The following is a 27,457-nucleotide window of genomic DNA, read 5'->3' as shown; positions in this document are numbered from 1 at the left end:
CTGGTGAATCTTTTTAGGGGGCAGTAAGGTAAATAGAATTAGCTACTGAAACCAAAGTCTTTCATATATAGCTCAGTGTACAACAGGAAGCAATTAGCTGTTGTCATATTTTTCAGTCCATATAAGTTTTGATGACAAATTTACTTACTGGATGAAAGCAAATGACTTCCATGTCTGTAGGTAAGAAGTGATGCTGAGGCTGTATGTACAGTAAAACAAAGGAGCATTGGTGGTCTCCAAAAATGAGATAGAAGGATGAATTATTTTGCACAATTCTAATTTTTGAATAGTTTTGTTTAGCAAAAGATAAAACTACAGATTTTTGCACCCAAATAATATTAAAACATTCTGAGTATTTGCAAAATAATATTAATATGTGAATAGACTACTTAATGTTCTTGTGTTCATGTGTAATATTTGAAACATAATTAAGCTAATATTTTGGTATAACTTTGCAATTAGAATAACAAATTTAAAAATATATTCATATGACTTTATTTTTGGTTTACTTTTTATAAGTTTTTATTTTTGGCATGACATATTTATAACTCTTAACCAGATAGTCACTTGAAAACAAATTTGGATCTGAGAAGCTAAATTGTGAAAAGTAAGGTTGTCACAGGAGATAGTGAACCCTTACATCGCAACTTCTTTTTTTTTTTTAATTTTTTTTTTAAATATATTTTATTGATTTTTCACAGAGAGGAAGGGAGAGAGATAGAAAGTTAGAAACATCGATGAGAGAGAAACATCGATCAGCTGCCTCCTGCACATCTCCCACTGGGGATGTGCCCGCAACCCAGGTACATGCCCTTGACCGGAATCGAACCTGGGACCTTTCAGTCCTCAGGCCGACGCTCTATCCACTGAGCCAAACTGGTTTCGGCTACATCGCAACTTCTTGCTGGAATGAAGTGGAGGAGTCCTATCTACAAGGCATATCAGCTTCAGGCCTTTGAAAGAACTACTCTCTTTTTTTCTTCTTTCCTGTTTTAAAAAACTTCCGGCAACAAAACAGAACACATTTTGCGATGACAAATGTAGCAGTTGCCACACACGCCAGCAGGAACCCAATCACATCCAAAGAGTGGTACTGGAACCAGGTGAGGTCATGGGCGGCTGGCCGAAGATGTTTGGCTCCTTTGTGTCGCATGACAAACTCGATCCAGAAGACTGTTCGATCTAGAGGTTTCATAGGCTGGTCATGATGAATTCTTGATAACTTCATAGTGTTCTCCTTATATCTGAAGGAGAAACACAAAGATATCAACATTGAAAGAAAGTTAATTTCCTTAAGCCAATCATTCCCATTCAAAGTTGTATTTTTTTTAATTAAAAAATATTTTTATTGACTGGTCAGCATGGCTAACTGGTTGAGCCTTGACCTATGAACCAGGAGGTCACCATTTGATGCTGAGTCAGGGCACATGCCCAGGTTGCTGGCTCGATCCCCAGTGTGGGGTGTGCAAGAGGCAGCTGATCAATGATTCTCCCTCATTATTGACTAGAGGTCCAGTGCACAAAATTTGTTCAGTTGGGCAGGGTCCCTCAAGCCGGCCTGCACCCTCTCTCAGTCTGGGAGCCCTTGGGGGATGTCTGACTGCTGGTTTAGGCCCACTCCCCATGTGGAGCGGGCCTAAGCTAGCAGTTGGACATCCTTAGTGCTGCTGCGGAGGTGGGAGAGGCTCCCACCACTGCCGCTGCTCTCACCAACCATGAGGTTGGCCCACAAGGGGAGCACACTGACCACCAGGGGGCAGTTCCTGCGTTGAGTGTCTGTCCCTGCTGGATAGTGCACATCATAGCGATTGGTTGTTCTGCTGTTTGGTCAATTTGCATATTAGCCTTTTATTATATAGGATGTTTCTATCTCTCTCTCCTTCTCCCTTCCTTTCTGAAATCAATAAAAATATATTTAAACAATATACACAAAAAACATTATGCCATGTGAAAGAAACCAGTTCCAAAAGGTCATATATTATATGATTCTGTTATTATGAAATGTCCAGAGGACTAATCTATAGAGACAGAAAGTTGATCAATGGTTGCTTGGGTGAGGGAGATGGGAAGTGACTTCTAAGGCATATGATATATCTTTTTAGGATGACAAAAATGCCCTAAGTTTATATTATGGTGATAGTTTCATAGCTTTGTAAGCATACTACATATATCTGAATTATATAATTTTAACATGTGAGTTTTATGGTATGTAAATAATATTTCATAAAATCTGTTTAAATGATTACAGTAAAATAAGTTTTTGAGTGTAAAGATATTTATAGTTTCAGAAATTTTAGGTATTGAATTTATTTAGGTAAAGAATTTATGATTTTTCTTCTAGTTGATTACTCTCCTTACTATGTATTTTATCATATTTTTTAAAAAATGTGTCCTTATAATTACCTACATAACTTTATATTATTGGAGGAGAAAATTGTTGCATTAGGTGGCTCCCCATTAAATACATGAGATTAAAACGCAATTTTGAAGTAAATGTGTGGTCGAAAATAAAAGTTGATTAGGATGGGTTAACTCATGTTAATAATGTCAAAATTAGCCTCTTAAAATTGGGATGAAATTAAAATGCACTATTGACAAACTAATCTATGTATAAATACTATCTATAAAAAATATGTGATACTTACGAAGGGCCATTAATGACAGTCTTCAATGCATTGAGCAAATCTGTACTTGAAATAGTGTTGAAGTCCAATCTGATAGCTGCTCCCTTGGTCTCCATGTGAGCAACGTTATCAGGTTGATCCGCAAACATAGGAAGGCCCACCATAGGGATCCCATGGTAGATCGCCTCATAGATGCCATTGGTTCCACCATGAGTTATAAAGGCTTTGGTTTTTGGATGACCTATGATTGGGTGAATTTCAGCAAATTACGAATTATAAGTCTTGGAAATAAAATGAGAGTTGGGCAATAAAGGCACAGACAGAGACAGTATATTTAGTAACAGATTGGTCTACACTTCAGACTGTATTAAAATGTCTTTCAGAACTCATAGGAAGAGAAACAATAAGTCTGCTGGAGGGACAGTGAAGGCTTACATAGATTAGTGTGTTTCTTTTGACTTGAAATGAATACAAGTTGCCAGTGGACAAATGAAAAGAGAAAATTCGGGATTTTAAAAAGTGTGTGCTAAAAAAAAAAATAATAAAAGTGGTGGTGCATGTTGAAATATATTCTCTTAATAAAATAGAGAAGTCAGAGTGTGATATGCAGATGTCAATGCAGCAAGCAATGGGATGATGGTGGCACCAGAATCAGAGGAAGGAAAATCTACACATTATAATGAAATATGTTTTTACTTCAGAAAGTGATATTAATTTTTTCACCAATGGATAATGGAGAGTTACTGGTAATAAAAGAGGAGCTGATATTTTTCAGGGGGACCTGTACACCCTTATGGCGGATTAAACCATTGGTGTAAGAAGAGAATTAGGAGGCAGAGTGATAATTGAGCTATTCTTTCTGAGAGGAATTACACATGAACTAAAGATCTTTTGTTTGTGGCCATAAGGAATGTGACTATGTAAGATAAGATGTCAACTGTTACAGCTTATCCTTTCCCACTAGGACTAGGAAATAAATATCGGGAAGTTCATTTTTATTTTTGAGGTTTTCAGTAACAAATGTTCAATACACTTTTATCCTAGTGAACTGTTTATCATTCTGGTTGACTTGATTCTGATTTCAGGGTTTTCCAGAATCTTACCAAGAAGGTCATTCTGGGGGATCCATTTATAGAGCCGGGTATTTGGCCCTAAGGTATCTGGTTTTTTGCCATCATATCTCCATATAATCTGTTAGGGCAAAGAAGGTTATATAATACTTGAGTCAAACTGCAGAGAATTCTAAATAGGTTAAGAGACATCTAGTTAAACCCCTGACATATAACAGGTAAGGGAATGAGGACAAGACATGTTGATAATGAGAACCAATAAAACACTGCTCTAAGAGGCATAGGTATTCATATTTCTTGTTACTTATTTTTATATTCAGTCAGGTATGAGTGCAATCATGATGTTTCACACTTTGGGGTTAGACAAATGAGATTATCAATGACCAATTCAAGCATATAAAAATTTTTAGGTAGTCATATAATTGTAGTTTAAAACACAGTAAATTAATAGTCTACACATTTATTTTAATTATTTGTTATTCTAGCTCTCATCATCTAGATTTAATGTTAACCTTTTTATTTCTTTTTGAATGATGGGGAAGTGGTTTACTTATATTCACTAATTACATAAATTATCTTAAAGTTTTACATCATTTGCTTTAAAAAATCAATGCAAGCAGCTATTTATGAGAATTAAATCATTCTGATATATAAGTTTATTAACAATAATAAACAATGTCTGCTTAATGAGTATGTTTAGCTTCTTTTAGTTTTCTACTTATTAATCACAACTTCCAAGTGGTAATTTTTACCCAAATCCTGTGTTATCACTCTAGCTAAGATTGAAAATTTTCTTAAAATGTAGAAAAGAAAAGCCATTGGCACTTTATAAATAATAGTTTGCCTGTTGAAAAGATAAAATATGATGATGATGGTAAATTTAATTAATTTGACTGTTAATATTTCAAAACATTATACAGTTCACTGACAGCATTGATTAATATGGTTAGTCTATATATATAATAGAGAAATATGCAAATTAGCCTGGATGCTGTAAGGGGAAGACCAACCAGCAGGGACCAGAGCAGCCACAGGCTCCCAGCCTCGCCAGCCCTGGAGCACCAGCACACCCTTGGTCCTGGAATAAGGACGCATTCACAATGAGCCCAGAGTTATTGCACAGGGGCTGCAGAACAGGGGGGCTGTGGATGGGGGGACTGCAGATTGGGGGGGGCTGCAGATCAGGGGGGCTGCAGATCCCGGGGCTGTAGTTGGGGGGTGTGGATAAGGGGGCTACAGATCAGGGGGCTGCGGCACTTGGGACCCCAGCTCCGACCCCAGAGCCTGGCCTCAGGGTTGCAGCTGTGACTGCACTGCCCAGCACGGAGCCCCACAATGGGCCCCCACAGACTGAGGAGAGCCAACGGGTCCATGGGGACGGCCAAGAAGAGGCCTTGCCTGGCGCCCTTTACTCCGTGAGGAGGGCCCGGTGGATGGGAGTTGTGGGTCAGACCGTGACCAGTGATCAGTGTTTGAAGAGGGAGCCTTCAGCCCCGTGGACTTTCTCTCCCAAAGAAGCTCCGGCTCCTCCCTGCACTCAGGCCCTGCCAGAGGGCCATGCCGGGGCCACGTGGCCGCTGCCCACACCCATGGGACTGGTGTCTGCAGTTCCATGTGGGACCGTGAACCGTGTCTGAGCCACTCTGAGGTGGAGCCCACGTCACCTCTCTAGAGTTTTCATTTTTGCTGATCGGACCTTTGCCTTCTGAGGTGTAGAAGCCAGGACGGTGGGCGCAGTGGAGCCCACAGATGGGCACTCAGGAGCTCCTGGGCTCCCAAGGCTTCCTTCAGAGAAGGCTCCCAGCCCCCTGCCTGCCCCCCCCCCCCCCCCCCCCCCCCCGGGCACCACTCACTTAAGCCTGCGGGGAGCAGCACAGTCACCGCTACAGGCAAGGCCCCAAAGCTGCTCCTGAACCTCGCTCTTCCTCCCTCGGCTCCCACAGCCCAACACAGCCTGTGGCCAGCCCCAAAGAGGGTTGGCTGGTGCCCTCAGCGTCCTCCCCAGGGCCCTCCCCAGTACCAGACAGGACCAGGCAGCAGGGGGGTGAGGTTGGCCTGGGACAGACTTAGCCCCTGCAAGCTGTGTCACAGCGGATCCTGAGCAGCGAGAACTTACCAATAGGGATGTTTGTGCAGACATTTCAAACAACTTCCACTTTTAAAACTGAATTAAAAGCATAGATTGTTGCTCTAGAGAGCAATGCTTTGGTGGGACCCGAGGTCACCTTGGAGGCTAGAACCAAAAGTTACATGATAGCAAGTGTTGGCGAGGATGTGGACAAATCCAAGCTCTCACACCCTGCTGTCGGAATGGAAATGGTGCAGCCGCTCCTTAAATGATTAATATCAGTCACATAGGACTCTGCAACCTGCCACTCCGAGGTATACACCCAAGTGAGGCAGCTGTTCACAAAACGCCCATTGTGTATGGTGCCATTCCCATGAAATGTCTGAAACAGCAGTGTGCCGATGGCTGCCTGGGGCAGGCAGCTAGATGGGGAAGGTGGCACTGGCTTTCTTCTAGAAGCAATACAACGTTCTAAAAGTGATTGGTGGTGCCCTGGCTGGTTTGGCTCAGTGGATAGAGCATCAGCCTGCAGACTGCAGGGTGCTGAGTTCAATTCTGGTCAAGTGCACATGCCCGGGTTACAGGCTTGATCCCCAGTAGGGGGTGTGCAGCTAGCAGCCAATCCATGATCTCTATCATTGATGTTTCTCTCTCCCCATCTCCCTCCTTTCTGAAATATATATATATATACTGATAAAAGGGTAATATGCTAATTAGACCAGGAGACCTTCTGGAGAAAGTCATGGTGGCGGGGCCGAGGCAGAGGCGGTTAGGGACAATCAGGCCAGGAGGGGAGGGCAGTTGGAGGCGAGCAGGCCAGCAGGGAGGCAGTTGGGGGCGATCAGGCCGGAAGTGGGGAACAGTTTGGGCGATCAGGCCAGAAGTGGGGCACAGTTTGGGTGATCAGGCTGGCAGTGGGGGGCAGTTAGGGGTGAGCAGGCTGGCAGGCAGAGTGGTTAGGGGAGATCAGGCAGGCAGGCAGGTGAGCGGTAAGGAGCCAGAAGTCCCGGATTATGAGAGTGATGTCCAACTGCAGGTTTAGATGGGATCAGGCCTAAACCAGCAGTCGGACATCCCCTGAGGGGTCCCAGATTTAGAAGGTGCAGGTCAGCATAGGGATACCCCTGCCCCACTGGTGCATGTATTTCGTGCACCAAGCCACTAGTTAGTTATAAATAGCCAAGCAATTTATAAGTCCACCAGTAAGCTGGATTCTAGTTTATAAGTGGTTAACATCTTTTTGCTATGTGAGTGTTAAAGTTACTTTAAGTTCTCAGCAAATTTGCATAGGTGATAAGGAGGAAGCTACGTTAGGAAACTAAAAGTAGTTCACAATTATCCAGAGACTTCAAGTGTATTTTATGTATTAGAATAATTCACTACCATAATTTATGGAGAAGGAGGAGCAGCTGAAACTGTTCCATGCTAGGCTTGCTTCTGGTTGACTCTTTTTTATCTCCTCATCTTCCTCCTCCTCCTCCTCTATCAGAAGTTATTATTCTGATGGGTTGTTTTAGGGCCACATTTTATAAAACACTGGGTTACCTTGAGGGCTGGACCCACCTACACCCTTTCTTTTATGTCTTCCTGCTTCAGAATTTAGCAGGGCCCAGCCCACCAGGGAGGTTCTCTTTTCTTTTTACAGGCCATTTTTTCTCTTTCTCTAAATCATTGTTTCTGGCTTAGGTACCTAGATGCAGCTTGGTGAGCCGTGACATCCTTACTCTGAATATCACCTTGCAACTGAATAGGCCTAATCCAAAATCCAGGGAAAGTAGGAGAGGCCTAGATTACCTGGGAAGTCTAAACTGTTTGATGCCTTTCAGAGTGTTATCATTCCCTGGTAAATGTTAAAATTTAACTCTATTCTGAGAACATTGGTAGTGTGTTCAGTACTCTAGGAATCCTGCAAGGAAATGCAGCAAATGACAGGATAGGATTTGATGATATCGGTTCCTGCCCTATAATACTATTATCAAAGAAAAATTCACACTGTATTTTTGAAATATACTTCTTTGTGACCAGAATGTTAATGCCAAAGTTGTTATCCATCAAAAACACCCTCTATAATACTTTAGCACCTGACATGTGTATTTTCTTTTTCAAATTGGTATCTAAGATCATTGAAGCTATCCTAATAGTTTACCTTTCATGTGGAAATTTCTTAATCAGACCCTTTACAGAGTTTAACACACTCAAGAGTTTTCTGCTCTAAGGTAGTTTATCTAACCTTTTGAGGAACCTGGGCAAGGGCTGATGCAATCACATTGGCTCTTTCTTCTGTCATGTTAGTGACCATCGACCCCAGGGAAAACACCACGATACCATTTTCTCCAGAGCTCTGGACAAACTCTTCCATTTCCTGTGAAGGAAGAATTTTTTCCATTACAAAAGACAATAGCATAGTGAACACTATTGAAGGGATTACTACAAACGGCCAAAGAGAAAAGTAAGTATCATAAGGAATTATTAGTGTAGTTCCTGTTATTTTAAATTGTGTTAAACTACAAATAATATACTTATCATCTTATCCATGTCTAAGTGTACAGTGCAGTAGTATATATATTATTGTTGTATAATTCATCTCCAGAACTTTTTCATCTTGTAAATTTTTACTGTATATTTCTTAAACTGTAATTCTCCACTTCCTATTTTAACAGTCCCTGACAACTATCGTTCTTCTTTCTCTTTCTATGAATTTGACTAGTCTACATCCCTTATGTAAGTGGAATCATGCAGTACTTGTGTTTTTGCCTGTGGCCTATTTCACTTAGCAAAATGTCCTTAAGATTCATCCATGTTATAGCAGGTGTTAGAATTTCCTTCAATTGTAAGGCTTGGTAATGTTCATCTACAGATACCCTGAGCCACCAGAAAGACAAGTAGGTCCTAGAGCAAATTAATCCTGAAATATTGCAGAAGGTAAAAATCACTAAACTGATACTTTCATTTTTCAGGGACATCATGAGAAGGCAGGATTCATTGAAAAAAATAATGCTGGGAAAAATAGAAGGTAGGAGGAAAGAGGATGATCAAATATGAGATGGAATGAATCCATAAAAGAAGCCATAGGCATGAGTCTAAAAGAGTTGAGAGGGCTGTTAAAACTAGGATTTTGTGGACATCACTCATTCATAAGGTCCTCAGGAGTCAGAGCTGACTCACAGCACATAACACATAATATACCATTGTGTGTATTGATTGTTTATAGATTTATCTATCAACTAGAGGCCTGGTGCTCAAAATTCATGCATTGGTAGGGTCCCTAGACCTTGCCGGTGATCAGGGCTGATCTGGGTCGTTCAGCTGTGGCTGGGCATTCCTTCTGGCTGCCAGCCAGGGCCTGCCTTCATTCTGCGCCATCCCCTGGTAGTCAGCACACGTCATAGTGAGCAATCAAAATCCAGGTCAAACTCCCAAGGGGACACTTTGCATATTAGACTTTTATATATATAAGATGGTCCTTGGGTTGAATTTATCTTTTTACTCTTGTGAATAGTGTTATGAATATGATTCTAATGTCACTGTTTTGGAATATATCCAGAAGTTCTATTGCTGGAGCAAATGATAATTGTTTTTAATTTTAAGGAACCTCCATTCTCTTTTTATCAGTGGCTGTTTTGAAGAGACCTAATTCCTCAGTTCTTTAGAGTATACAATTGATGAGCTTGAATTCCCTTATTACATATTCTTGTGCAAATATGTGTGTGTGTGTGTGTGTGTGTGTGTGTATAAGGAAGAAATGAAATAGAGCCAGTACACAATATTGAAGAGGAAATGCTTTTAGAGACTCTTCATTTATAATGTTATTAATTAATATATGTTCTTGTAATGAGGCTACACAACAGGATCTTAACTCACCTTTATTTCTTTATTGTAGTTCTACTAAATTACTTGCATTTATGCTTGTCAGATTTTCTGGAGAATTATTGTAGTATATTCATTAGTACTTTATTTCTTTGACTATGAATACTACGAAAAAGTTCATTATGATTAGAATGACTTTATATCTTTTTTATCATCTCTATTATAATTTATCTCATCTCAACTTTTGTCAGAATCTCCCAAACTTTCCCCCTAAATCATTAAAATAATTTATTGAAGTATAGTTGGCATACTATATTTCATTTGTGACAGGTGTGCAATGTAGTAATGTGACATTTATGTACATTACTATGTGGTAAGTCTAGTAACCATCTCACTGCACAAAGTTATGTTAAGTGTTATTGACAATATTCCTTATGCTGTACATGAAATTCCTGTGATTCACTTATTTTATAACTAGAAGTTTGTACCTCTCATTCCCCTTTCTCTTTTCCTCCATTACCAACCCCTCCCCCTCTGGCAATCATCTATATATATAAAAGTCTATATGCTAAGTGTACAACTGTACGGGTAATGAGGTCATATAGCAATGCCTGGCTTCCTCTCCCTAGCGACTAACCTCCTTGAAGTTTCTTCTGCCCAGGAACATGACTTGCTTTATAGCCAGGTGCAAACATTTCACACTTGTCTAATCTCATTTGATCTTCACAGAAGTCCTGGAGTAGGTAGATAGGAGAGTTGGTCGAACCTATTTTCTTTTCATTAGCCAGAAAACAGAGATTTGGAAAGCTTAGAAAGTTAACCCGACTGAAAAGAAGTAAGAAATGGTGAAATTTGGAAATTACTTCAGGTTTTCTCACTGCACAGAGTATAGTCAAACACTGATATAGGGAAATATTTTACCCTTTGTTCTCCCTGTGTGATCTACAATAATAATCTGCTTCATGTTGATATTTACTGCTGTGTTGCTGACAATTACCTGAAAGAGAAGCTGGGGTGCTTCACTGGGCTGGAAAAAGTTTAGCTACATCAGAAAGCAGGTCTAATTAAGCAAATTTATTCTATATATATAAAAGGCTAAGTTGACTCATGCATGTGCAATATATGCTAGTGCCAATCACACAAATGTGTTTCTAGATGTCATTGTTGATTGTGAATTTGGTTGACACATCTGATATAGAGAAAGGGCGAATAGAAATATTAAAATATGTCTCCTAATTGATTTCCTTTCAATGTGCACAAATTCATGAACTGGGCCACTAGTAAGAATATAATTTGTATCTATAAGTCTATTTCTGTTTTTTTTGCTTGTTTGTTTTTTTAGATTATACATATAAGTAAAATCATATAGTATTTGTCTTTTTCTGCCTGAATTATTTAACTTAACATAATACCCTCTAGGTCCTTCCATGTTGTTGCATTTAGCAAGAGGTAATCCTTTGATATTGGTGAGTAATTTTTCATGGTGTGCATAGACCTCATGGATTTTACCCATTTATCTATTGAGGGACACCAAGGTTGCTTCCATATCTTGGTTATTATAGTAAATGCAGTAATGAACATGGGAGTGTATATATCTTTTCAAATTAGTGTTTTTGTTTACCTCTGATAAATACCCAGAAGTGGAATTGCTGGATTGTATGCTATTTTTAATTTTTTTTTTAAAATTAAATCTTTATTGTTCAGATTATTATATTTGTTCCTCTTTTTTCCCCCCATAACTCCCCTCCTCCAAGTTCCCAATTTTTGTCCAGTCTCTTCCCGCATCTCCCACACCCCTTTCCCCCGCAAGAATAGTCAGTCCAATCCCTTTCTATGTCCCTGATTCTATTATAATCACAAGTTCATTCTGTTCATCAGATTATTTATTCACTTGATTCTTACATTCACTTGTTGATAGATGCATATTTGTTGTTCATAATTTGTATCTTTACCTTTTTCTTCCTCTTCCTCTTCTTAAAGGATACCTTTCAGCATTTCATATAATACTGGTAAGGTGGTGATGAACTCCTTTAGCTTTTCCTTATCTGTGAAGCTCTTTATCTGACCTTCAATTCTGAATGATAGCTTTGCTGGATAAAATAATCTTGGTTGTAGGTTCTTGGCTTTCATCACTTTGAATATTTCTTGCCATTCCCTTCTGGCCTGCAAAGTTTCTGTTGAGAAATCAGCTGACAGTCCTATGGGTACTCCCTTGTAGGTAACTGACTTTCTTTCTCTTGCTGCTTTTAAGATTTTCTCTTTGTGTTTTGCTCTTGGCATTTTAATTATGATGTGTCTTGGTGTGGTTCTCTTTGGATTCCTTTTGTTTGGGGTTCTCTGCGCTTCTTGGACCTGTAAGTCTATTTCTTTCACCAGGTGGGGGAAGTTTTCTGTCATTATTTCTTCAAATAGGTTTTCAATATCTTGCTCTCTCTCATCTTCTGGCACCCCTATAATTCTGATGTTGGTACGCTTGAAGCTGTCCCAGAGGCTCCTTACACTATCTTCGTATTTTTGGATTCTTTTTTCATTTTGCTTTTCCGGTTGGGTGTTTTTTGCTTCTTCGTATTTCAAATCATTGACTTGATTCTTGCGACCCTCTGGTCTGCTGTTGGGTGTCTGTATAATATTCTTTATTTCAGTCAGTGTATGCTTAATTTCTAGTTCGTTTTTTATCACAACCTCGAGGGTCTCATTAGATTTCTTGAGGATCTCACTACATTTATCGGCAGTTTTTAGAAAATTATTGAAAGACCTTAAAAGTGTGGTTTTGAGCTCTATATCTTCCATTTCTGACATCTGCGCCCTGTTTCTTTGTCTCCGCATTTTTTATGCTTTCTTGGTGCACCCCCTTGTGGTCTTTGTGCCTTTGTGCGCAGCCTTGTTGTAGTTAAGCCTAGATTGTTGTAGGTAATACTGGCGGGGATTTGACCTCCAGGCCAACTGGCTGTGAGAATCAGCTGTGTCTGCAGTGAGAGAACTTCTGTCCTCTAGGGAGGTGCTAATCTAGCCTTTGCCTGAGGCTATCCAGCAAATGCCTCTGTGCAGGGCTTGGGCGGGGCGGGTCGCACGGGATCAACAGGGTGGGCCGGAGTGAGCAGTTATGGCTGCTCTCAGTCCTGTCCCCAGGTGCTCTGCCTCTCAGAGTCCCAGCAACCGCTGCAAACCTCGGAGAGAAAGCTGCCTTCGAGTTCTGACCGAAGCCAGACAGTCCCGCTTCTCCCGTTTGATTCTGGGTCCCTAAAGACTCGCCCGGATCTGGAGCTCAGAGTCTGCGACTCCCTCCCGATTGAAAACGCCAACCGCGCCCTCAGCCACCAGCCCGCTTTGCATGCACTCCGCACCTTAGTGTTTGACTTCAGCACTGCGCCTCCTCTGAGTCTCAGTATGCGTTTCTCTTTCCTCCTAGTTGTAGGACTTCCACTCAGCCGGCGTTCCTGTAGTTCTGGGTGATGTCCGTTCCGTCTTTTAGTTGTATTTTTGAAGTGGTTGTTCGAGGCAGCAAACTCCGGCGTTAACCTATGCTGCCATCTTGGTTCTCTCCTATTTTTAATTTTTTGAGGAACCTCCATACTGTTTTCTACCAATTTACAAACTTACTCCATGTATAGGAGTTCCCTTTTCTCTACCTTCTTGAAAACCCTTTTTACTTGTTGACTGATTTCTGGATATTTATTTTGTATCCTGCTACTTTACTTAATTCACTTATCAGTTCTAGTAGTTTTTGTGTGGAAACTTTAGCGTCCTCTATATACAGTATCATGTCATCTGCAAATGGTGACAGTTTTACTTCTTCATGTGCAGTATAAATGCCCTTTATTTCTATTTCTTCTGTGATTGCTGTAGCTAGGACTTCCAATACTATATTGAATAAAGGTGGCAATAGTGGGCATCACTGTGTGTTTGTTTGTTTGTTTTTTATCGTAGAAGAAAAGCTTTTACATTTTCACCATTAAATACGATATTAGCTGTGGGTTTTATTGGTCATATATGGTCTTCATCATGTTGATGTATGTTCTCTCTGTACCCACTTTGTGAGAGTTTTATCATGAATGGATGTTGGATTTGTCAAATACTTTTGTCTGTATCTATTAAGATGATCATATGATTTTTATCCTTGGTTTATGTTGTCTATCACATTGATTTTTTTGTGTGTGGATATAGAACCAACCTTGGATTGCAAGAATACATTCCACTTGAGCATGATGTATAACCCTTTACCATATTGTTGAATTCAGTTTGCTAATATTTTGTTGAAAATATTCACATCTATTTTTATCAGAGATATTGGCTTGTGATTTTTTTTTTTTGTATTGTCTTTGGTTTTCCTCTCAGGGTACTGCTGACTGCTTTCATAGAAAGAGTTTGTGAGTGTTATTTCCTTTTCAATATCTCTGGAATATTTTGAGAACGATAGGTATTAATTGTTTGGTAGAATTAAATGTTCAGTAGAATTTGCTTGTGAAATTATCTGGTCCTGAACTTTTGTTTGTTGGCAGGTTGTTTTTTTTTTAATTAGTATTTCAAGTTTCTTGCTTGTAACGGATATGTTCAGTTTTTATGCTTCTTCCTGGTTGATCCATTGAAGGTTGTATGTTTCTTTTATAGCTCTTTTTCTGGAGATTTCTTCTATTCTTTCATTTGGGACCTGTTCATTTGTCTGCCTATATTTCCTGTCTGTTTGTTTCTGTGTATTAGATCAATTTGCTTTGACTCCGAGTCTTCTATATTCCCTCATTTGTTTTACTTTCTTTGTTTATTTCTAAGAATTAGATGAAACAGCCACCTCTCCTGAACTTGATGGAGTGGCTTTGTGTAGGAATGATCTTTGTGTAGTCTGTATGTGCTGTGTGGCTTCAGCAGGCTGGCTGGAACTGAAGTGGTTGTATGAGGTACCAGGGGTTCGCTGGCATGCAGGCTAGCCACAGTTGAGGCAAACATGATCAATTTTCCCAGTGTGCCAAGCTCTGTGTGCACCCTGGCAGGCTGGATGGCTGGGTTTGGAGCAGCCAGTGGCATATGGCTGCAGCATTGCCATGGCAGTTTGTCTGTCTGAGCCTGGGGTGGGTGTGGGGTGAGTGGCCTAGGGCATGCTATGGTGGCCTTGCAGGTGAGCTACAGCACTTGAATTAAATTCTTGCCCATGCTATCAGTGGAAAGAGAATGTATACACTGGCACTCACAGGTACCTCCAATCCCAAAGAGTTTAGCCTGGAGAGTTCTCGCAGTTTCTCAACCTTCTCTATGCAGTCTCTCTCTCACAGTCTCTCTCTCTCATTTGTTGTGCAGGAGCTGTTCAGTCAACCCTCAGCTGTTTTTCAGGAGGAAATGCTCTTCATGTAGGTTTACATTCTGAGTTTTCATGGGAAGGTTCAGTTCAGGGTCTTCCTATGCTGAAATCTTGGACCTCTTCTCCCTAAATCACTTCTTACAGGTTGGAGGATTACTATAATTCATGAATCTGGTATTATTGTCCAAAATATCCATGAAATAGCCTAAAGATTCCTATTTATAACCCAGAATTATCCTTTTATAGTTATTTATCTGAGTGTCCATGTTTCTGACATGTATGTATATGACACCTTTTTTCTGAAATCATATTGTACGTTCTAGTAGAATATGCTATGTGTAACTGGCTTGAGGGGCCCTCATCATCACCTCGCTGACTCTCCCAGGGAGCACCTGCCCCACAGTGGGAGAGGTACAACTGGGCTTTCTGCAGCAAAGATCTGGTCACCCTCTTGAGTAGCTCAGGTTGATGTATTTAAAGTTGCTGGTGAAGTCACGTTCACCTGGAATTGTTTCAGAATTATTCTGATTGTGGTCCCTGATTTTTTATCAGTTTTCAAATTTTATTAGTTTCAGTGCTAGAAAAATTCCTGATTGCTCAATACACTTTCTAGCTCCCTACCCCCAAATGTGTAAGGAGACAACACTTTATGGATATCTGGTCCAAACTTCATACTCATCTATCCCCTCTGCACGCCCCCCCCCGGCCCCCCGCTGATTTTTCTGTTTTAAATTTTTTTTAACTTGTTTTTTTTTTTTCTCTGATAAATACCTAACCCTTCTAACATAAAAAAGTTTACTTTCTCATTCTAATAATTGTTCAAGCTTTTTTTTTTTAAAAAAATTGACATATAATCGAAATCTAACATTCTGTACATTTATGGTGTATAGTGTGTTAAATTGATTCATTTATATATTATAACTAGAGGCCCGGTGAATGAAATTCATGCACGGGGGCCGGGGAGGGCCCTAAGCCCAGATGCACCCTCACCAATCCGGGACCCCTCAGGGGATGTCAGACTGCAAGTTTAGGCCCGATCCCTGAGATTGGCCTAAACCGGCAGTCGGACATTTCTCTCACAATCCGGGATTGCTGGTTCCTAACTGCTCACCTGCGTACCAGCCTAATTGCCCCTAACTTCCCCTCTCCCCCCACCCCCCTCGCCAGCCTGATCACCCCTAACTGCCTCCACCTGGTGGCCTGATTGTCCCTGACTGCTCCCCCTGCCAGCCCGGTAGCCCCACGCAACCTGCTGCTTAGTAGTTTGGTCTTCCCCCATTAACCCAAATGCTGGCTTGGTTGCCCCATGCAGCCTGCTGTTCAGTCGTTTGGTCGTCCCGCACTAACCCAAATGACTGCCTGGTCGCCCCCCGTAGCCTGCTTTTCAGTCATTACTTTTACTGTGATGGCATCCCAGACAATTGGTATATTCCTCTATTATTAGTATAGATATAACTACTGGCCCAGTGCATGAATTCATGCACCTTGAAAGGAACTGTGGGCCATGAGGCTTCAGTGGGCACAGGTGCGGGTCTTGGGCCATCCTCCACATCCCCGCTTGGCCCCTCCCACTGCGGCCCCCGGTCCCCTGTCTGCTGGCAGCCCTGTTTCCACCACCACTGCTCCCATGTGCTGATGGTGCCAGCAGCGGGTGTGAATGGCGCCGGCACCATTAAGGGGTGTGAGTGGCAGCTGCTGCCCCAATTGCCCCTCAGAAGCAGGGGGAGGGGGAGAAGCCCTCAGGGACGACTGGGACTGGTGCGAGGTGCCAGCAGCGCATATGACTGGTGGCTTTGGCTCTGGCTGCGGGTGTTAGCCAGGCTGGCACCAGGAGTGGCTGTGAGCAGCAGCTCCACTGCCGGCTGCGGGTGTGAGCAGGGCCATTACTGGCAGCAGGTGCAAGAGGCGGCTGCTGGACCGGATCGCTCCTCAGGAGCAGGGGGAGGTGGAGAAGCTCTGAGGGGCCGTTGGGGCCGGCAGCCGCCGCTGGCAACTACTAACAGCGCTGAGCGATCGGACTGGCGCTGGGTGCTGGCAGTGGGTGTGAGCAGGGGCCCTGGTGCTGGCAGCGGGTGAGAGCGGTGCCTGTGCCGGTAGCAGGTGTGAGCACCCAATGGGACTGTGGCATGCGGAAGCACAGGATTTTCAGTAACCACCAGAGTTTTGCCCTGATGACAGAGACCAGCACTCCTCCTTGGTCTGGCGCCCCCGCTCACCAGATCCACCAACCCGCCACTGCCAATGCCTGCAATGTTCTGTACTCTGCTGCCTGCAGCCAATGCCCACCATGTTCCACGCGTGCCCCCTGGTGATCAGTACACGTCATAGCGACTGGTTATTCGGTTGTTCGGTTGTTCCGCCATTCGGTCTATTTGCACATTAGGATTTTATATATATATATTACTACCTAACATTAGTGAACACCTCTATTAGGTTACACAATTATATTTTTACTAGGGGCCCGGTGCACGAAATTCGTGCACTGGGTGGTGGTGGTGGGGGGAGAGTATCCCTCAGCCCAGCCTGCCCCCTCTCACATACTGGGAGCCCTCAGGCATTGACCCCCATCACCCTCCGATCGCCTGATCGGCCCCTTGCCCAGGCCTGACGCCTCCGCCAGAGGTGTCAGGCTTGGACAGGGGACCCCCATCTCCCCCCGATCACTGGCTCTGGCCCCGCCCAGGCCTGAGGCCTCTGGCCCAGGAATCATGCCTGGGCAGGGGACCCCCATCTCCCTCTGATCGCTTGCTCCACCCCCCGCCCAAGCCTGACGCCTCTGACCCAGGGTTCAGGCCTGGGCAAGGGGACCATCATATCCCTCCAATCCCCGGCTCCGCCCCCCACCCAGGCCTGATGCCTCAGCCAGAGGAGTTGACCCTCATCACCCTCCGATCACCAATCACCGGATCGACCCCTTGACCAGGCCTGAGGCCTCCGGCAGAGGTGTCAGGCCTGGGCAGGGGACCCCCAGCTCCCCGCGGTTGCAGGCTCCGCCCCTGCCCAGGCCTAACGCCTCTGGCCTAGGCGTCCGGCCCAGGCAGCGGGGATCTGCAGTGGCAGCGGGGGGCGCCGCGATCGTGGGCTTCGCTTTAGGCCCAGGCAAGGGACCCCTAGTTCCTGGGACTGCCAGCTTCGACCGTGCCCAGCTCCCATCGCTGGCTCCACCCCTACTTCCTGCTATCACTGGCCAGGGCGGCAAAGGCGCCTGATTCTCCGATCATGGCTGGGGGGCAGGGCAAAGGTGGCCCCAGGGCCGCCTTTGCCCTGCCCCCCAGCTCTTAGCTCCCCCCTGGGTTTCAGATCACTGTCAGTGGCAGGGGGTTTCTTCCTGCTTTCCCTTTCGCCTCCCTGCATTGTGCCTACATATGCAAATTAGCCGCCATCTTGTTGGCAGTTAATTTGCATATAGCCCTGATTAGCCAATGAAAACGGTATCGCCGTACGCCAATTACCATTTTTCTCTTTTATTAGTGTAGATGTGTGTGGTGAGAACATTTAAGATATAGTCTCAAGAAACTTTCAAGTATATAAAGAGTATTGTTGGCTATAACCACTATAGATCCCAAACTTAATCATTGTCGAGTTGCAAATCTGTACCCTTGTCCAACTTCTTCTTACCCACTAATCTTTCTTCAACCAGTACATGGTAATCACCATTATACTTCTGTTTCTAATGGGTTTGCATTTTTAGATTCCACATATAAGTGATATCCTATATTATTTGTCTTTTTCAGTGTGCCTTATGTCACTTAACATAATACCTTTGTGGTCCATCTATGTTGTCCCAAATGGTAGTATTTCCTCCTATCTTATGGTTGAATAATATTGTAGTGTGTGTGTGTGTATTTCACATATCTTAAGTTGTTTCCATTTATTGGCTCTTGTGAATAATGGTGCAATAAACGTGGGATTATGGATATATTTTTGATATCCTATTTTTCTTACTTTTATAAGTATACCCAGAAGTGGATTTGTGGGTCATATGGGGGCTCTATTTAACTTCTTAAAAAAAAACCTCCATACTGTTTTTCATAGTCGTTGCACCAGTTTTACATTCCCACCAACAGTGCACAAGATTCTGTGTTATCTTGTAGATCAACAAGTCTCCTTAGCACAGCTATTTTGACTTTCTTATTGGGTGAATCATTTATCTCCATGTCTGTATTTGTTTGCTGGAGGATTGTTGTAGAATTTGGTGACCTAATGTTTCCTTGATTTTTCATGTTCTTTGGAATTTTGAATTGCTGTTTTTGCATTTGAATTAGCAGTTACCCACTGATGTTTACTACTTTCAGGGTAGAAATATCTTTCGTCAGTACTACTATAGAGAAGGCTTTTTCAGTTCTTGTATGAATATGCCTGCTCTGTGCTTCATGCTCCCTCTTGTGGGAGAATTCTGTTTGTCCTGTTTGTTCTCCCTCCATATAAAGCACCAGGCCAGATGCTGATCACCTCCTTTTTCTTTTCCTGAAGGTGGTGCTACAGCTCAAGTTTGTGGTTCTCTCCTGTCTGTAAACCCTTGCCTGTATTCTGCTCTTGCTCCCTAGCCTTTTATCAAATTTTGCTCTTGCTGCTGCCCTTGGAAGCTTCTACATGGAGCTGGTCACAGAGGGGAGGAGATATGGGTTGGAAAGTGTTTCACTGTTGTTGCCCACATGCCAGTATGGGGGGATCTGTAAGAAAGGATTTCTTCAGCGTTTGTGGCAGGCTTCCTGATAGAGTACAGAATGCAGTCAGGAGGAACCCAGTCTCTTTAACATGTTCTCTACTAATCTTCTTTTCCAGATCTGATCCCTCTCACCAGTCACTGAGCTCCTAATTCAACACTATGGATGCTGTGAGAGAGAAATGAGCTCTTTGGAAGCATCCTGCAAACCAGGGGAAGCTCGGCACCCACTCACCGGCTCTCTGTCCCTGTGAGGGAAATTACGGGCACTTGCAGGCCTTCTTTCAGCCTTACACTGAGTTGCCTTGGAAGAGGAATGATGCTGGCAAAATCAAGCTTTCCTCTCACCCACACCAATGGATTCAAATTCATCTATTTTGTGCTCCAACAGAGTGCTGGAACTTCTCTTTGGAAATCTGGACTTCCACAAAAGTTCTCTACTCCATAGGTGACTGCCTAAGTCAGGGCTGTAGGTGCTCCTGGATTGCAGCTAAGGGGCTGGAACAATTCACAATATCCTGTAGGTGTCACAGCCATACTGGAGTCTTTCTGCCTATTACCTGATGCGTACGTGGGCAAGACTCTTTCCAGGTCCTTTTGCATTGGCACTTTTTTTCATGGATGGATAACAAATTTTGTTGTTGCAAGGAGAAAATAACAAGAGATAGCTCATGCTCACTTACACCACATTGCTATTGTCACTCCTGAGGTATTATGGTCCACTCCCATTGGATGCTCTGCAGCATTATTGTAGCATTATGCTTTTTCTTTATTATAATACTTTTCACACCATTTTTGTTACTTGCTTATATGATCTCTTTCCAAGTAAAATATCTGGTGTGGGGGAGTAAAACCTATGTCTACATTGCTGCTCTGTATATCGCCCCCCCCCCCCCCGCCCCCTTGCACCGTGCTAGTCACTTTAAAGTTAGTTTTTGAATTAATGTCTGATACTTTTTTTATGTGTTGAATAATGAAGGTCTTAATTTAACTGACCCTACTTCCAAAGTCTCTGAAGTATACTTCTTTATTTTATAATAATAGTGACATTCAAATTCTTGAAATAGTATGAGTTTCTAATTGGCAGGTCACTTTATCCAGATTCCCATATCTCTCTCAGTGTGATCAGACCTTCTGAATGAAGAACACATAATCACTCCTACTGAAAATGCAAAGTAGAACAAACATGAATAGTTTTACCTTAGGCAGAGGCTTAGCAGGTTTGCAGTGGAGGCCTCCAACAAATTGAAAATGTGGCAAGAGTGGGCGAGGAAACTCAAAATCCCAATAGGTTCGAATAAACCATATATCTGCTTTTCTCATTAACTCGAATAATGTAGTGGGTCTTCCTGAAAGGGAAAGAAACAAAAAGTAGAAAAAATAAGAATATTGTAATGTGAATATACCATGTTTTTTTTCTTAAAGAGAAAAAAGAAAAGCTTGGAATAATGTAGCCAAAGATATTTAAAGTGTCGGTGATTTGATAGTGAAAACATCTATCTAATCTAATAAAAGAGATACATGCAAATTGACTGCACCTCTGCTATGCCCCAAGCCAAGCTACCCAGCCAATCAGAGTGACTATAACCCAACCAAGCAAATTAACCCAACCAAGATGGCAGCCGGCAGCCACAGAGCTGGAATAAGCAGGAGGCTTGGTTGCCCCAGAGATGGAGGGAGCCAAGCATCCCGCCTGCCCTGGCTGGCTGTGGCCTTGGCTCAAGGCAACAAAGTTTCAATTATAGAAGACAAATAAATCCCAGACCTGCTTCCACCCAGCTTCCACTGGGAGCTTGGGTGGCTGGGGGCCATGGCCAGCCTGAAAACAGCCATCAGCCACTCACCCAGGCTGGCCACAGCCACATGGGTTGAGGGTCCCCTCAGGGGGGCTTGGCCAGCCTGAAAACAGCCATTAGCCCCTCACCCAGGCTGGCCAGGCACCCCAGCAGGGACCCCCACCCTGAAGGGGCTGTGGCCAGCCTGCAAACAGCCATCAGCCCCTCACCCAGGCTTGCCAGGCACCCCAGCGGGGACCCCTACCCTGAAGGGGCTATAGCCAGCCTGCAAACAGCCATCAGCCCCTCAGCCAGGCTGGAAAGGCACCCCAGTGGGACCCCCACCCTGATCCGGAACACCCTTCAGGGCAAACCAGCCGGCCCCCACCCATGCACCAGGCCTCTATCCTATATAATAAAAGGATAACATGCAAATTGACCCTAACAGCAGAACCACTGGGAATGACTGGTCACTATGACACACAGTGAACACTAGGGGCAGATGCTCAATGCAGGAGCTGACCCTGGTGGTCAGTGCGATCCCACAGGGGGAGCTCTGCTCAGCCACAAGCCAGGCTGCCAGCTTCCAGTACCACGATGGTGGTGGGAGCCTCTCTTGCCTCCTCAACAGTGCCAAGGATGTCCGACTGTAGCTTAGGCCTGCTTTCCATTAGCAAGTGGGCATCCCCCGAGGACTCCCAGACTGCCAGAGGATGTCTGGCAGTCCGGGAAGCAGGCCTAAGCCAGCAGGTGGTCATCCCCCGAGGGGTTCCAGAATGCGAGAGGGCACAAGCCGGGCTGAGGGACCCCCCGACACCCGAATGCACAAATTTTTGTGCACCGAGCCCCTAGTCCTATCTAATAATAAACAAACATGATAATTAACTGTACCTCCGACACACTTCCCATTGGCTAATCAGGGCGATATGCAAATTAGCTGCCAACCAAGATGGCGGCCGGCAGCCAGGCAGCTGAAGCGAACAGGAGGCTTGCTTGCTCCAGTGAAGGAGGAATCCAAGGTTCCCTGCCTGCCGCTGCTGGGCTCTGAGCTTGCACTCTAAGCAACTATGATACAATTATAGACGCTAAAAAAAACCCCATGCTTTCAGCCAGCCGGCCGAGCTGGAGTTGCAACAGAGTTTCGATTATAGAATCCAAACAAACCCAGATCCCTGCTTTCAGCAGCCGAGGCCTCAGAGCTGGAGCGGAGCCTCAGAGCTAAAGCCGGCTCTCAGTTCCAGTGACAGCCATAGAAGGTAAATAAATCCCAGAATAAAAAAAGAAAAAAGAAAAAAAGGAGAGGTTGGGAGCTTCAGTCACCCGCCAGCCTGAAAATGGCCCTCAGCCCCTCACCCAGACTGGCCAGGCACCCCAGTGGGGACCCCCACCCTGAAGGGGGTGTGACCAGCTGCAAACAGTGATCATCCCCTCGTCCAGGCTGGCTAGTCACCCAAGCGTGCCCCCCACCCTGATCCGGGACACCCTTCAGGGCAAACCATCTGGCCCCCACCCATGCACCAGGCCTCTATCCTATATAGTAAAAGGGTAATATGGCTCCCAGCACCGGGATCAGCGGAGCCGCGAGGCCTACTGAACCTGGGATCAGCGGAGCCACGAGGCCTCCCAGGACTGGGATCAGTAGAGCTGCGAGGCCTCCTGGCCCCTGGAGCAGTGTGACAGGGGGCAGCACCCAAACCCCCTGATTGCCCTGCGGCGCTGTGTGTGACAGGGGGTGGGGCCACAACCTCCCTATCCGCCCTGCTCTGTTCGTGACAAGGGAAGGCGCCCCAACCCCCTCATCGGTCCTGCTCTGTGCCTGATAGGAGGGAGCTCCCCAACCCCCTGATGGCCCTGCTCTGTGTGTGACAGGGTGCGGCACCCCAACACCCCCATGGGCCCTGCTCTGTTTTGATGGGGTGGAGCCGCAACCTCCCCATAGGCCCTGCCCTGAGTGTGACAGGGGGAGTGCCCCTACCCCCTGATCAGCCCTGCTCTGTGGGTGACAGGGGGAGGCACCCCAACCCCCTCATCCGCTCTGCTCTGTGTGTGACAGGGGGCGGTGCCCCAACTCCCCTATCAGCCCTACTCTGTGCATGACAGCGGGGAGCTCCCCAACCCCCTGGTTGCCCCTGCTCTGTGCATGACAGGGGGGAGCTCCCCAACCCCCTAATCGGCCCTGCTCTGTGTGTGACAGGGTACGGAACCCCAACTGCCCTGATGGGCCCTGCTCTGTTTTGACGGGGTGGAGCCGCAACCTCCCCATCGGCCCTGCCCGGAGTGTGACGGGGGGAGTGCCCCAACCCCCTGATCGGCCTTGCTCTGTGGGTGACAGGGGGCGGCACCCAACCTCCTGATCCGCCCTGCTCTGTGCATGACAGGGGGCGGCACCCCAACTCCCCAATCAGCCCTGCTCTGAGCCTGACCAGGAGCTGTGGGGCAGGCACCTAGGGATTGGGCCTGCCCTCTGCCACCCGGGAGCAGGCCTAAGCCATCAGGTCGTTATCTCCCAAGGGGTCCCAGACTGTGAGAGGGCACAAGTGGGGCTGTGGGACAGCCGCCCCCCCCCCCCCACCAGTGTACAAATTTTTCAACTGGGCCTCTAGTAAATATATGAAAGTCTAAGTGACCATTAGGACCTGTTGGTGACTAACAAAACGGTTGATGGGTTGCTATGATGCACACTGACCACCAGGGGCAAATGCTCAACACAGAAGCTGCCGCCTGGTGTTCAGTGCACTCCCACAGCCAACCTCCCATTATCAGTCAACCTATTATGGTCCATTCCCTCAGCTGGCCAGGTTGTCATTCCTCTTCCACAGCCCACCTCCCATGGTCCCTCCCCCTGCCAGCCAGCCCAGATCAGGCCCAATCTCTGGCCAGACTGAGGGACCCCACCCATGCACGAATTCGTGTACCAGGCCTCTAGGATTTATATAATATACATTTGTTATATTATGATGTTTATATATATTAACAATACATATAAAATTTAACAGTTTTTCTCCTCTAACCTCACATCAGGACATTCACAATCATAGAAAATGGTTAAACCTAAGCCACTACAGAATTAAACATGCATTTGCTACTCTGTAAAGCGGCAGAAGTAATAGATGCAAATGTGAACAATGATTTCAATTCTTCAATCAATTAAATATACCATATCCATGGAAACACTTTTCCCGAGATTATTAGTCTAGTTTCTGCAATTTAGCAAGCTATTAACTTTATCCTAGATTTCCCAAAAATGGAGGTTTTGAGAGTATGGCTCATTTCCTGGTACTATAATTACATTTGGTTCAATTTAGGAGCCTAGTAATACTTGTGCATTAACAAAAACATTTACAAATAACAGCTGGAATATTTTCATGATGTATGGTAATAGATATGCTCACTCTTAATTTTGACTCATTTGTCTTTAATGAAGAAAGAGTTTTCACAAAATATAGTTTACTGACTTACATGTCCACCCATCAACAAAAGTTTAGTGTTTAAGCAGATGAGTTATAAGTGCTTAACAAAGGAATGTGAAGTCAATAGAAACCTGAAATTATAGGTTCCTGAGTCTTGGACAGAGCACTCCAGTGTGAAAGAACCCTTCAGGTAATATGGCAAAATAGTTCAATTTTTAAATCAAACTAAACTACACAAGAGGAAGCAATTCCTCAATGACCTTATAATTTAAACATTTCCATAATATTTGTGAGAATGAAAGGCTATTTTATAATGTTATTTTATCATTTTACTTATAAAAGTCAAATCTGTCTCAATTAATATCTATAAAAATTCACCTTTTAGGGCCCTAACGAAGTTAGGATTTCATGCTACCAAGTAAGGACATGACTTACCTAGTGCTTTGCTGCAAAGCTGATCCCACTTCTCACTAAATGGTTGGAACCAGAAGTCAAAATAAAGCACATACATCATATTTTTCACTCGCTCCATGAATGTCATCTGATCACTTAATTCTGACAAGACAACAGGTACGTAGGATGGAGGGAATGGCAGTCCTCCACTGTACTTTTCAACTGTGTAGCCAAAAGAGAAGCGGAGACTGTACACAAAAGGTATGTTAAGTAGCTCAGCCAGCAGCTCACCACAGGGTCCAGAGGGATCTGCAAGAACGACATCAAACCTTGATTCCTGTAGTTTTCTCATAAGTTTCTTGTTCAAAACAGCATCTTTACAGAGCTTTTGAATACAATCAAAATATTCCCAAATGTTATCTTGAATTTGTGAAAAATAAGTCCAAAATGTATATTTTGGCATATATGTCCACTTAGAGGTCAGCCGCATGAGAATATCCTCAAAATCATCTTTTGTTAAAGATGTAGGAAAAACCTCAAATTGAATAGCAGATGGTTTATTGGGATCAACAAGAATTGAAGCTGAAGATGTCAGAACAGTCACTTCATGACCTCTCTGGACAAGTGCATCCAGGATGGTCTTCATGTTGATCCAGTGGCTGTATTCTGTGGGCCACACCAGCACCTTTCCACAACTCCCAGGGCTGAAGTGACCACTCAGCTGTAGCAGCAGCAGAACTGAAATCCACTTCATAGGCATCCTGGTGGCACACAGGCTTCTTTTCAAATGGCTGATCCCTTTTACCTTGGCTCATGCTTACGTGCAAAGGGAAACCAACCAGGAAATTAAAATATAAATTCTGGGCGTGGCCCCAGCGCGCTGTGCAAAGGGAAACCAAGCAGGAAGTTAAAATATAACTTCTGGGCGTGGCCCCAGCGCCAAGCGCGAGGACCGCGGCAGCCCCCTTCTGCAGGTTGCTGCTCCCGCCAGCCCCTCCCGGCCGCGTTTCCCTGCCGCGGGGCGGCCTGAGTGGGCGCTGAGGGCGTCGGCGCCAGCGGTCCTGGGGCTCGCGCGCGTGGCTTGCCACTCTTTCCCGATCCTCGGGGCCCTAGCACACCGGTCGGTCCTGGTGCAGCCGAGGCCAAAGCAATGGGAACCCCTCCGTGGTGTACCCGGAGCGGCGGCCTCGCCCGGGAAGCGGTGGTGTCTTCCAGGAAACCGGAAGCCCTTGGCGACCCGTGGCGACCCGTGGCGACCCGTGGCGACCCGTGGCGACCCGTTTCCGAACGCTGGGGAATTTAAACTCCGGGGCGCTAAGTAGTCTGACTTAGGGCTGTCAGGGACCCATTGGTAGAAGATGATATCTGCCTTCTAAATCATGAAAAAACCCACGGGAGAGATACAGTGACTCCGGTCTCAATATATTCAGATGAGTCTGTTGCTTCACATTTTGCCCTTGTCACTGCATTTGAAGACATCAAAAAACGACTCAAGGATTCAGAAAAAGAGAACTCTTTCCTAAAGAAAAGAATAAGATTTTTTGGAAGAAAAGCTTACAGGCGCTTTATTAGATGAAGAAACAAGTTCTGTGGGACGAGAACAAGTAAATAAGGCATATCATGCACATCGAGAGGTTTGCATTGATAGAGATAATTTAAAGAGCAAATTGGGTAAAATGAATAAAGACAACTCTGAATCTTTGAAAGTATTGAATGAACAGCTGCAGTCTAAAGAAGTAGCACTCCTCCAGCTAAGAAAAGAGGTGGAAACTCAGCAGGTGATACGGAATTTAAATCCACCTTCATCAAACTGGGAGGTGGAAAAGTTGAGTTGTGACCTGAAGATCCATGGCTTGGAACAAGAACTAGAACTGATGAAGAAAGAATGTGACAATCTCAGAATAGAGCTACAGAAAGCCAAGCAAACGGTACTGCAGAGTTAAATGGAGAAATTCAGATTCTGTGTGCATTGTATGAATGACTTAACTAGGGATAGAATCACAGAGTTAAATTCTAACTACTTAAACTTACATTCTCTGAAAAATTCACCTTTTGTGAATAAAATGCTCCTGTTTGTGCTAAAATCTGATATACTTTATACTTTTAGCATATACCCAGAATTATATAATTTTGTTGTATAAAAACTTTTATAAAGCTTATTATTTATTAATGTATTAAAGCTATCCTTTCAAAAAAATAAAAATAAATAAATAAAATATAACTTCTACACCCAAACTAAATACATTTGATGACTAGTCAAAGCATTTTATAATGGCCGTTTTTTTAATACAAATCTGTGTAATATCTAAAAGTGCTATCATTCATCTGAGTCAACTTTTCAGTTTTCCTGTGAT

At 44.2% G+C, this 27,457-nt stretch overlaps 2 pseudogenes across 2 annotated transcripts; one reads left to right on the top strand and one right to left on the bottom strand.

The window, feature by feature from the left end:
• Window positions 1-510: 510 nt before the first annotated feature.
• On the bottom strand, window positions 511-25,918 carry LOC308513448 (UDP-glucuronosyltransferase 2B31-like; annotated as a pseudogene). The gene is made up of 6 exons: window positions 25,146-25,918; window positions 20,726-20,874; window positions 7,993-8,124; window positions 3,728-3,815; window positions 2,646-2,865; window positions 511-1,244 (listed from the first exon to the last, which is right to left on the bottom strand). The product of its transcript is annotated as a UDP-glucuronosyltransferase 2B31-like (transcript).
• A 335-nt stretch (window positions 25,919-26,253) lies between these two features.
• On the top strand, window positions 26,254-27,046 carry LOC308535083 (5-azacytidine-induced protein 2-like; annotated as a pseudogene). Its single transcript has 2 exons — window positions 26,254-26,342; window positions 26,445-27,046. The product of its transcript is annotated as a 5-azacytidine-induced protein 2-like (transcript).
• The last annotated feature ends 411 nt before the right edge of the window (window positions 27,047-27,457 follow it).

The sequence above is a fragment of the Myotis nattereri genome (genome assembly GCF_964212035.1).
Source record: "Myotis nattereri genome assembly, chromosome: 1".
Lineage (NCBI taxonomy): Eukaryota > Metazoa > Chordata > Mammalia > Chiroptera > Vespertilionidae > Myotis > Myotis nattereri.
Note: the sequence above shows the minus strand (reverse complement) of the source record. Positions and strands in the feature narration are given on the sequence as shown.